General features: G+C 36.5%; 1 pseudogene; it reads right to left on the reverse strand.

The window, feature by feature from the left end:
* Positions 1-2,467: 2,467 nt before the first annotated feature.
* On the reverse strand, positions 2,468-12,240 carry LOC106338757 (annotated as a pseudogene).
* Positions 12,241-12,741: the final 501 nt, after the last annotated feature.

The following is a 12,741-nucleotide window of genomic DNA, read 5'->3' on the forward strand; positions in this document are numbered from 1 at the left end:
CTCGCTAGGACCATTGTTTGTTGCTTGAGTACTTTAGGTACTGTGTTTGACATGCATTAGAATTAAATTATATTTATTCGGAGTGCTATGTCCGGGTCCATGGACTTCGGGGTGGCATCCCATACCTCACTGAGCGATTCCCCTGTCGCTCACCCCTCACTCTTCCCCTTTTCAGGTGAGACAAACAAGTATGTGATATTTGGACGGACTTGGTGCTACTGGACTTTTCTTTCGGATTTTATTTGGGCATGGGTGAGAGTTGTCGCGTTTATGGGCTTTTATATTACGGGATATTATTGGTGGCCCGTCGTCCTTAGTGTCAGGGAGACGGGTGTCACATTGTTGTATGATGACGCGTCGGGGGTGACACGCTGTCCTCCATATAGGAGGTGACGGGTGTCACAGAAATGTACATTCATATCTTCACCAAATGGTTTATATATCAACATTCCAATGTAATTTCATAGTTGTGATAGTCACCCGCCATCATTGCTACTAGAACTTTACATCCACCTTAAAAATGATGTGTAAAAACTCATGACAAAAACATTTTGTATCGCACTTAGTAAAGCTTTTTCTTTTGCTTGTCACAAAAGTAGCTTTAACAACATAAACCATTCCAAAAGATTTTCACTCCATTCAGATTCATAACAATCCAGTGTTCCATTGCATTTTACACTACAAGAAAAAGGCCATATATCGCATCCGTAAAACGCTATTACATCGATACATAGCGGTCTTAACACCGATGTGTCTTCTTCTGTTATCTTTTCTTCGGCACGTTCAATAATGGATTTTTTTTTTGTTTTGCAATTGTATATCTAATAATAGCTGATAATTGTTGCTATCATTTATTTAAATACATCGTTATTGAGAGCTATTATTTCTCTTTATATAGCAATTTTTTTTATAATTGTTTATGTAATTTTATGAGGGTTTTTGTACAATTGGTATCCACGTTTTATTTGTACCTGTTTTCTATTTCATATTTTGATCATTAGAAGAAGACAATGTCATTAGCCAAACCATCAACACTCGAATACACAAGTTCTATTAGCCAAACCATCAAGTCTTAGACAACAAACCACAAACAAATTATTCTACTAGCCAAACAGGTTCTACTACCTAACACAATCCTATGAGACAGTAGTTCACATAAAAACAATCTTGTCATTAGACTAAGCGAGTGTAGAACCTAATGCATCAGCAATAGTCTGGAATTCCGAGGTTAGTCTCCAAACGCGTGCATCATCAATCTTTCATAACTCAACCCATACCTTGGTGGCGTTTGGACCCAATGGAACAAAATGGACTTTGTCTTCTGGATTGTTTGATAACACTTTGCCTTCTGCAACCTTTTTTCCTGAACCAAAGCAGTCTAAGAGGAAGCATTTCTTCTTACAAGAGCCGCTAGTGTTTGAGCTGTTAGCTACACTCTAAAAATGCTCATTACTATCAGAAAACAATACATGAATGTGAAAGATAGATAATTATGAGTAGAGTTTTACCTTAAGTGATGAAGAATTTGATGATGAATTTTAGATGGCACGGCTCCTTTAGCAAACAATGGAACTGTCCCTTTACTAACAGATGGTCCTGCTTCTTTAAACAATTGAACCTTATAAAATGGCCATGCTATGTTCGCAAACAGTGCATCACCCATCACATTCATGGCTTCACTTGATCTCCACAGGTAAGCCTCTTTGTTAATCACATTGTCAATCTTCACTACTGCAGCATTCGGACCCAAAGTAATATTATTGACCATCTCTTTTGGGTCAGTTGAAATAAAATATCCCTCAGCAATCACATATCATCATCATTAGTCCAAGCAATAATCTGGATTCTATCTTCCAATGCATTTGCAGCCTAAGGAGTCATACAAAAACAGAAAACAGGGTGACCAAACAAATAAGCTTCTCTATTGATATAACTTGTTAAAGACATCTAATAGATGATAATAACTTTATTAACCGCGGACCAAGCAGTCTTGTTTACAGTTTGGGAGTTCATACTGTCGAGAATGAGCTTATCAAATGGCCATGCAATTTTGGTTCCCACAGCTTCACCAAGTGAGGATATAGTTGTTGTAGACCTCCATACATATGCTTCTTTATCTGCTGCGAAGGTAACTACTACAGCTGCTGCATTAGGTCCAATTGGAATATTGGTTCAACAGAGCATAGTTCTCCTTCACCGATAACAACTTCTTCTTCGGAATACCAATCTAGTATCTGACACCTAATTGGTCCGTTGCTTGTACCAGTGTGCCCGGATGTTGATCATGATCTTTCTAAGAAGATACAAACAATTAATATTCGGCTAAGTGAGGAAATTATAAACACATTGTACAATTAACTTACCCTTTTCCCTGTAGCTAAGTCACGAACCAAGCATTTAAATCTTCAATCTCAACCACCAATTTTGCTTGCTTAGCTTCAAGCTCCTGGACATGTGCATCTCTAGCCTATATGAAAGCTATCTTGGTAGCAGTAATCCCTCTGCCCATTCCTCTAACTCTTCCACTCTTGTCTTTACCTAGAACCTTACTCACAGCATCTTCTTTAACACTAATATTGGAGTTTGAGCCAATCTCACTATCAATTGATTTAATTTGTTCCTGATATCAAATTTGTATGGGTATCAATATAGATTACCAAGTACAACGAAAAGAAAATTTGATAACTTCTTACAATGGTTTGTTCAAACTCTGGTCTCACGGGTCTTCCATCTGCATTGGTATGTCCAGCTATCCAAACATTGCTTTTAATAATCTTATTCGGGTCAGATGCCTTTTTCTTCTACAAGTAGCAAAGAAAATAATTTTAAAGAGTAATCAAGGTCTCTATTTTAATCACAGAGACATACCATTTCATCACCAAGGCGAACCATTCCTTTGCGACTGGTGGTGTGTGGAATCTGACGTTTCCTCATACCTTTGTACTGGTCACTTCGTTTCTACAATTATATTCGAAGCATTAATATAACAAAAATCCATAAAATGAACCTTCATTTTAGTGGGGAGATTGAAGAGCAAACCACCTTGAAAGATTGATCAGTCCTACTCTTCACCCATTTTATCCAAGATGCGGCATTGTGAATGTTGCTTGGTTTTAAGCTTCGTAGCAATTCCATACTCTTTGTAGAACACAGTTTCTTAACTGGCCTAGACTTAGAAGCTCTAAAAACGCAACCCATTTGCTGGAAGACAGACATCTTTTGCCAGTCTTCTGTTAAATTGAACCTTGCCTACCATAAATTTTCCTGATTATCATATAACATTTAAAGAATGCAACATGTAAAATATTAAATAACAAAACTTCTACCTGAATCTCCTCCCATATTGTATATTTTGTCTGCTCATCAATGTGCCTATAATTGTCTAGAAGTACTGGTACATACTCTCTCACAAGTGGTCCAAGGAAAGAAGAAAGTGTAACTGATCCTTTACCAACATCTTCCCCTAAGCTGTTAAATTCAACTTCCACCTTCTCCTCAAGGCCTTTAGCCACTTTATTCATCTTGGTTGGTCCTCTAGTTCTCCTCTTCTTCGTCTTCGACTGGCCTGTTTTACATTCTTCTTGTTCAGTTTCATCTGCTTCTGCTTCTGCTTCTGCTTCTGCTTCTTCTTCTTCAACTTCATGATTATTAATGTTTGGTCCATAAGTTAAACATGATATTGAACACATCGGCATTGATATTGCAACTGATTTCAGAATAATTTATTTGTTGTTTGTTATAGTAACTTTGCTCTCCAACTTGAAATTCATTGCTTAAAATTTTCAATCAATTATTTAAAAATCTTTTTCTTTTTCTTCCAAATTGTTCAGGTAAACTGAAATGCTTACTGCTTACTGCGTTTTACCACATGCAAATTAACCTAATGTGCACTCAACCACAATCGAATGGTATATCGATGCAGTACTTTAGGATCAAATCCACAAGGAACTAGTGATCTATATAACACTAAGAATAAAGAAAATTTCCTAATCTAAGAAAACATAAAGATGGATGATTGGTAACAAGCGAAGATTCTAGAAATATAAACAAGGTAATCTCAAATTCAATGAAGAACTAAGTGCAAGAACTTTCAATCAATGGTAAAGATGGATTCATGGGCAAGGATAATTGATATAAGGTGATCAAGGTTCAATCTAGGATGCTCAAACAAAACAATGAACAAGTCTATAGGTCTAGATCTCATTCAAATAGATTATATCCACTCCCATGACTAGGCCTGGGAATTTCATATATCGGTTCTGTTTGGTTTGAGTATTTCGGGGTTCGGGTAGTTCAGGTAGAGGGCTAGAGGATCCATTTACTACTTAACTTATTTTCGGTTCGGTTCGGTTCGGATAGTTTCGGGTTCGGTTCGGTTTGGTTCGGTTCGGATAGTAAAACTAGGAACCGGAAAATATCCAGAAAAAAAATTTGCTTCTCATTTGGTTCCGGTTCGGATTCGGGCAGTTAGGGTAATTCGGATAAAATATCGGTTATTTATGGTAAAATATCAAATAATTAGGATGGTTTAAATAAGAAGTTTGGATATTTTGGATTACTTTAGATATTTCAGATAAAACTATCCGGATAGTTTCAGATACTTTCGGGTAGTTCGGATAGTTTATAATAATTTAGTTATCCTCAACTATTTTCGGATACTTTTAATAGATTTTTAAATTAAAAAATATATATATATAGTTATGTTATATGTATACATAATTAATGTTTTATATATTCGGGTACCCGTTCGGTTCTCGGTTCGGTTCCGTTTCGGTTTGGTTATTCCGGATATAGAATATAGGAAGTTAGGAACCGTTCGGATATTTGAGGGTTTCAGTCCTGTTTCAGGTATTTTGGTTTGGTTCCGGTTTTTTTGCCCATGCTTACCCGTGACAATAATTCCTATGTTAATCATGCATTAAACATCAACTCCCATTGGTCTAACACATTCAAGCATGCATAAATCACAAGTCTACTAACCATCTAGCAATCCAAACATAAAATCTCTTTGGTTTATCAAGCTAGAGCAATACTAAGTTCATTCAAGCATTTTAACGAACATCTTCCAAACATAAAATAACTCAAGGTTGGATAAGAGTGATCAAGTCTAATATAGCCTTAAGAACACTTACAAAGCATATAACAATATTAATCAAACAAGAAACATCCTAAACATCCACCTAATCACCTTAATCTACCTAACCCATAAATCACAAGGTGACTATTCACTAATCTCAATGAGAAACCTTAAACTCATATGAGATTCAAGGCTAATCATGTTAAAGAGCAAGATAAACACAATATAAGATGAACTACTTCCTTAAATGATCAAAAAGATTCAAACTTTTAAAAAAGGAGGCAAAGTCTTGAGAGAAAATGAGAAAGATCTAGGGTTTTGCCTAAAAGAGTATGTACATGCTACTAAAATGGGTAAAAATGTATCGTTCGGGTGCATATTGCGGACTAGCCTTGTCCGCAATGGTCGACTTCCTTGCACGTAGTTCCGGATCGAATAACGTGGACTGCTCTGGTCCGCAATGCCTGGCCGCGAAGGTGAGTCGACGTCTCCGACTCCCTGGACTGATATTGCAGACTGTGTCTGGCCGCGATTTCCATCCGCGATCGTCCACTCGTCCTTGGATGGTCCTGGTCGGATATTGCGGGCAACTCCGGTCCGCGATGTGCATCCGCGATCGTTCACTCAACATTTGATGGTCCTGGTTGGATATTGCGGACGGCTCTGGTCCGCGATGCACGTCCACAATCCATCATCCTGAGCACTGGTCAAACCTTTACTTGGATTTAGTCTATGTTTGCTCATCAAATCCTCCAAACTCACCAAATCGCATATTCATCACCTAATAGGGATAAATGCATATGCAATGCACCTAAATGTACTCTAAACGCATCTAAATGGATAAAAGAAGAACTAAGATGATGCTTAAAACCATGCAAATACACAAGATATCACTTAACAGTACACCATTTGTCATTGATACTAGTATCATTTTAAGTTGTGGCTGCATATCATCAGATATTCTTGATCCAAAAATAATCATTAATTTTGCAGGATTAATTCTCTGACTTGATTATTTCTCATATATATCAAATATTTTCTAGATCAATATAGTTCCTCTCATTTTATGGTAGAAGAAAAGCGGGTCATCAGCAAAAAGTTAATTTGTTATCTCACACCATTTTTTATCTTGATGCCCCAGATGTATCTCTTTTGAGAAATACTGACACATCAAATGGTGTAACACATCCGCACAAGATAAATTGATAGGGAGATAGAGGATCTCCATGTTGAGGCTGTATATGTTTCCGAGGTGTGCCATTGATAAGTACCAAATAAGTCACAGATGATATTGTTGGCATGATAAAGCCAACTGACTTCAGAAGAACCCCATATATTTCATAGTTTGTTCGAGAAAACCAATTCAACTCAGTTATAAGCTTTTGAAATCTTTGTTTTATGCAAGATATGTATATGATACTCTTTTTTTTAATAAGAGCAAATGCATCAACGCAATAGCAATAAGAATATTATTAGTGATCCTTCTGCCCGGTATAGATGCGGCTTGTGATTTTAAAAAAATTCTGGCTGAGATAGACCTTAATCTCTGGACCAGAATCTTTGAGATAATTATATATATTATATTGCAGAGACCAATAGTCGGTAATATGAAAGTGTCGTTGGAATCGACATCTTTGAGATGAGCCAAATTTATATGATTAATTTCTGAATTCATATTTGACATTAATAAAAAGCGTTTAACCTGAGAAACAATATTATTACCAATGATTTTCCATGAATATTGATAAAACCGGGCTGTTAAACCATCGAGACCAGAGGCACGATATGCACCAATAGACCAAACAGCCTGTTTAACTTCCTCTATGTGATCTCATTGCTCATGAGCTCACTAATATTTGTGCAAACTCTCGGTTCAAAGTCGTGAAGATTTTCCTCCATCACTGAAGTGTGAGAGGACATGTATACCTTTGAGAAGAAATTCTCATGATAATTTCTAACTATGGTTCTTACTTTGTATCATGTACCATCCAAGTCACTGATTTCAGTTATGACTATGTCAAGTCTTAATGCATGCATGATAGAACTTAGTATTTATTTTTTCAACAGTTTGTTCAACTCTTTTGGAACCAAAACATTTCATTTGTTCTATATTCCGCTAAGAAGTTCATATGTATTATCTGACCATCTTCATGAAAATATCTGTAGAAATCGTTGCCGCATCCAATTCTGACTTAAGTATCTCAATTTTTTTTTAAATGAAGCCATATCCAAGTTATATTTACTCTAAGACAATGCTCAGGATTCACGAATTTGTCCTGAAATATTTTGTTGGCCAAGTGAGGGATGAGAATGCCAACCATTGGTTACTTATCTTCAAATGTATCACAATCGAACAACTTTTTGTCAAATTAAAATTTTCCTTACGCTTCCTACTCTTAACAAAAGCTACCTTAGTCTTCACTAGGCGATGATCGATCAGCTTTAGAAATTAAGCTTCTGACATCGGGAAATTCTCACACCATTCGAAACAACTCTATCAGGGCAACATAAGATCATATGCTTTTATTGTTTTCAAACTCAAGAGAACTTATCACCAGTGTGTTTCAAGTGTGACAAGTTACAAGTTTGTATAAGTTTCTCAAACATTAGAAAGTTAATTCATCCCTTTTTCTACATATTTTTTTCTTCGTTTAATATGATTTTTATCAAAATCACCAATGAGAATTCATGGTCCACGTCTATTTGTGCCAATCACTTCAATTCTCTCACAAGGGAGATGTCTACATTTGGGATTATGATGACCATAGACACAAGACAAATAGAAAGCCATATCACTTGATTTAACTTCAACATCAAACAATCTTGAATCCCAATACAACTTCCTAATAACTATTTTTTTTTGAAGATGCAAAGATTAGATTGACATTTTGAACCAGTTGGAAGTATGGAAATATTTGCTACAATGAGTGTGCGAGAAGAATGATCAAGATGTAGCAGAGCTGAAGAATTGGAAATTGGATCGATACCGAAGCTCGTGTCAATCTAAAGATCACTTGGAGAGCAAGCAGACGGAGATTCACTTTTGAGAATGGATATCTCGCCAAAGAAGTTACATAGAGGATTGGTAGAGTTTTTAGGAAACATTCTATATTTAGAGATTTGGGAATATCACTTGGGAGGCTAGGTTTAGCCTATTGGCTACTAGGTATATGTAGTCTTGTTCAACCTTAGTTGTAGGGTCATCACTCAGAATTGTAGTTTTAGCATAAATGTGGGTTTTCATAACTTATAAGGTGAATGAAAAGCACAAAGGGATAAGAGGAGAGGTTATAAGGTTTTCTACTAGACCTTAGGACATGTGAGACTAGTGCAGCAAGTCAAGAGTGTCTTGATCTTGTTGATATTGTTGTTATAAAGAGGGATTCATAAGTTCACCATAAAAGATTCCCAATATATACACATATATTTATAGAATTCTGTTATATAGAGGGATTTGTAAGTTCACTATAAAAAATCTAGTATATATACATATATTTGTCGAGATAATTTATGATTTACTATAAATTATAATTCTTTATATAGTTCTTGCATTTACACCTTTATCCAAAGCATAGCTAAGCCACTCCTACCAACGAGTAAGATTAAGAACACTCCTACCAACAAGTAAGATTAAGAACACATTATCATTACCTAACATAACATTTCCATCATGTACTATATCACAACTACAAAGAAAGATGATATCTAAGAATCTGATTGCACAATAATCAAAATTGAAATAAAATTTTCATTTATTTAGTAAAATACTAATTTTCAAGAGTTATTATTTTTGCTCGTAAAAATAATTATCCAGCAATCATTAAATAACATAATAAAACCTTAATTTATTATAATTTTAATTTAATAAAAATAAATGACATATGTAATTTTTCAAGAAACACATGGTGCTCACATATGTCTTTTTAAACGGTCGCAGTACCTAAAGCTTTTCACAACCAAATAACAACATTGTATCTGTTGTGCATTGTAAAATTCGTTCTTAGTTGGTTGTGAAATTTCTTTGTTAGTATGTAAAAATGTAACGATGAGGTAACAATGAATAGTGTCGTAAAAATGTTGTTAATTTTACATTCTTGTTAATTAGTCGTAATATTAACAATGTTGCGTTTGATTTTTATAAAAATATAAATATTTTTAATAGATTATAATTATTTAAAGATGCATTAGAATACATAAATATTTATACAAATGCAAAATTTAGCTGTTGAGATCCTAGAAGAGTTCTGAGCTGGTGGCATCGGTTCTTCGTTCCAGTTTAGCAGGCTTGTCTGCTAGCTGTGCATTGAGGTGGATCTAGAATCCCAAGGTTGCAGCGCCTAAACTTCAAGATCCATTTCATCTCATGGTTCTCAACTGGGAAGACATATAGCAAACTCTTTATGGGATTCTCCGGGTTCCTAACCCCTCGTTCTCAACCCAACTAAAGCCTACAACAAAGTCAAACTAATGACTAGAAAAGCACTTTGTGGGAGGCAATACCCCGGCAAGTGTAAGTACATGATTTTATTGCTTCTGATTTTTTTTTCTTTTAGAGCATCATTATAGGTGGAACTTGTTTTAGGGCCCTTAACTATTTTTTATTATTATTTTTGGCTTAAGGACTAAAGTAAGGGATTTGGCTAAATTAGTTGATTATTGGTGGGACTTATGTTGTCCCTTAGTTAATTTAATTTATTATTTTAATTAATAATTAATGACATATATAAAAAAGAATTTTTAAATAAAACATATAAAAGAAAAATGTAATATTAAAATTGAAAACATAAAAAAATTACATTTTTGAAAGAAAATACAAACATCATAATAAAGAAAATAGAAAACATAAGAAAATGACATTTTTGAAAGAAAATACAAATTATATATTATTTGTAGGATGTCCAAATTTAGTCCATATATTTTCAATCAAATCATTTTTCAAATGTTGATGGACTTGTCTATTCCGAACGCTCGTTCGACGTTCAAGTGTACTCCCGACAGTTGAAGGCATATTGACGGAAAATGTTTCCACATCTCCTTCTTCAAATTCATCAACGTTCTCATCCCTTCTTGATGATCGTTCATCTTCGACAATCATATTATGGAGTATGATACATGCTCTCATAATATTTCCTATTTTTTCTTTATCCCAAATATTAGATGGATTTCTAACAACGGCAAACCTAGCTTGTAGGACTCCGAATGCACGCTCGACATCTTTTCGCACAGCTTCTTGGGTTTGAGCAAATAATGAATGCTTCTGACCTTGTGGTAGTCGGATAGATTGAATAAAAGTAGTCCATTTCGGATAAATACCGTCCGTGAGATAATATGCCAAATTGTATGGATTACCATTAACATGGAAGTTAACTTGTGGCGCTATTCCGTTAATAATGTCATCAAAAACGGGTGATCGATGGAGAATATTAAGATCGTTCATAGTACCTGGAGCTCCAAAAAACGCGTGCCAAATCCAGAGGTCATATGAAGCTACCGCCTCCAAGACAATCGTTGGTTTATCGGTTCCTCGTGAATACATTCCTTTCCAAGCCGTGGGGCAATTCTTCCACTCCCAATGCATACAGTCGATGCTTCCAATCATCCCTGGAAACCCACGTTGTTCTCCAATATATAGTAGTCTTTGCAGATCCTCCGGTGTGGGACGTCTTAGGTATTCATCGCCAAACAAGTCGATTATTCCCGCGGTGAAATTGTGCAAACTTCTTCGAGCCGAGCTGTTGTTCCACCAATTCGGACATATTCGTCAACTGTGTCAGACCCACCACCATACGCCAATTGACGAATTGCTGCGGTACATTTTTGCAGCGGAGTTAGACTCGACCGTCCGGTTGCATCTACTCTGGGTTGAAAATACTCAACTTCTGTAGACAGACGATGCACAATACGCAAGAATAAGGCCTTGTTCATACGAAACCGTCGCCGGAATATATTGTGCGGGTATGTTGGAGTCTCGCTAAAATAATCATTCCAGAGCTTCTGATGGCCTTCCTCCCGGTGTCTCTCGATAAAAACTCGTGTTTTTCGCTCTTTTGGTTGTGGATTGAAATCAATATATTCTTCACATAAATCTTCAAATATGTCATCTAATCCATCATCACTATCTTTGTGGTAATGATAATGTAAAGAAGAAGCCATAGAAAATTTTAACAAAAGTTAAAAAAGTGTTTAGAAATATAGAGAAGATGAGAGAAGAAGTCTCAATACTTATATGATAAAGAAGAAGTCGCTACGAATCCTCCCGTGAATGAATAATGATATTAACTCTTTAGTACATCTTGTGACTTATTGGAAGAAAGCAAAATAAACATGTGACTTATCAACTCACTTATTGGTACAAAGAATCTCAACTTGTGACTTATGGTTATAAATGAAATAAACATGTGTTACAAATAACTACCAGAGCAAGCCTGGTCCAACGCTTCTTGCACCGACCTCTCTGACACTGCATCAACAGCGCTTGTACCCTCGTCAAGAAGCATGATCTCTGCTCTCCTCACGAATGCACATGCGATAGCTATCCGCTGTTTCTGTCCTCCTGAGAGAGTGTGAGGATATGAACTTGTGGGCGTTGGCTAGTGTCGCAGCTTGTATGATCTCTGCCTCGGTGGCACATTCGTGTCCGTATCGTGGTTCCGAATAAGCACGGTTCTTGAGGTACTAAACATATGTTATTGCACCCTATGTTTTACACATATCATTTTATTGCACCCTATGTTGGCGCATTTTTGAAATAACATTGAATCTATATAAAAAATACTAGTAAGTTTTTTTCAGTATCACCAAATACTAGTAAGTTTTTTTCAGTATCACCCAAACCATGCCGGTTAGAGAAGTTAAAATTATCTAAACATAACCACCAAACCTATTACAACAACAAGAACATTTCTTTTAGCCTTAGCAGCCTTGACACCTTCGGGCCTGCTCTCAACATCAACGAAGCCTTCGTTGGTAGATGTTTGGGAATTTACCTCCACATTCTTCCTCTTCGAAATGCCACCAGTCGTGGGTGTGTTGAGGCTGAGACACTTCTGTTCAAACCTCAACACACACCAAGCGTGTTCAAGTGTGAACTTGTGCTCTTGATCAGAGAAGAAAATGTCATGTGCCTTCTTCAGAACGTCAGTGTCACTCTCACCACTTCTCATTTCTCGCTCTGCTGCCGAGTATGCGGCACAGAACTTGTTAACATCTTCATTAATTCTGTGCCACCTCTTCTTTCAACAACCGTGCTCTCTCCCACCATCCTCTCTTCCATGGGGACTTGCTGCATAATAAGCAGCAACCCGTTTCCAGAAGGCCCCCGACCTCTGCTCATTTGCAACAATCGCATCCTTCGAAGTGTTAAGCCACGCACTGATCAGTACCTCATCATCTGCTGGATTCCATTTGCGCCTTACACCACGGGCAGCTGGTGTCTGTACTGGTGGCTCTAATGGTGCATCTTGAGATTGTTGTGAGCTGAAAGCCGGAAAAGGCTGTGATTCTCCGAAGTTAACACTAGAATGAAAACTTTCATAAGGAAAGTTTTCATGGAACACGCTACCTTGTTGACTGTGAAGTAGTCCTACGTAGCTAGAGGACTTGCTAGGAAGATTGTTTGGATCCATAACAGTAACAAAATATAAGAGATTTCTTGGAAAAAGACT

Source organism: Brassica oleracea, chromosome C4 (genome assembly GCF_000695525.1).
Source record: "Brassica oleracea var. oleracea cultivar TO1000 chromosome C4, BOL, whole genome shotgun sequence".
Lineage (NCBI taxonomy): Eukaryota > Viridiplantae > Streptophyta > Magnoliopsida > Brassicales > Brassicaceae > Brassica > Brassica oleracea.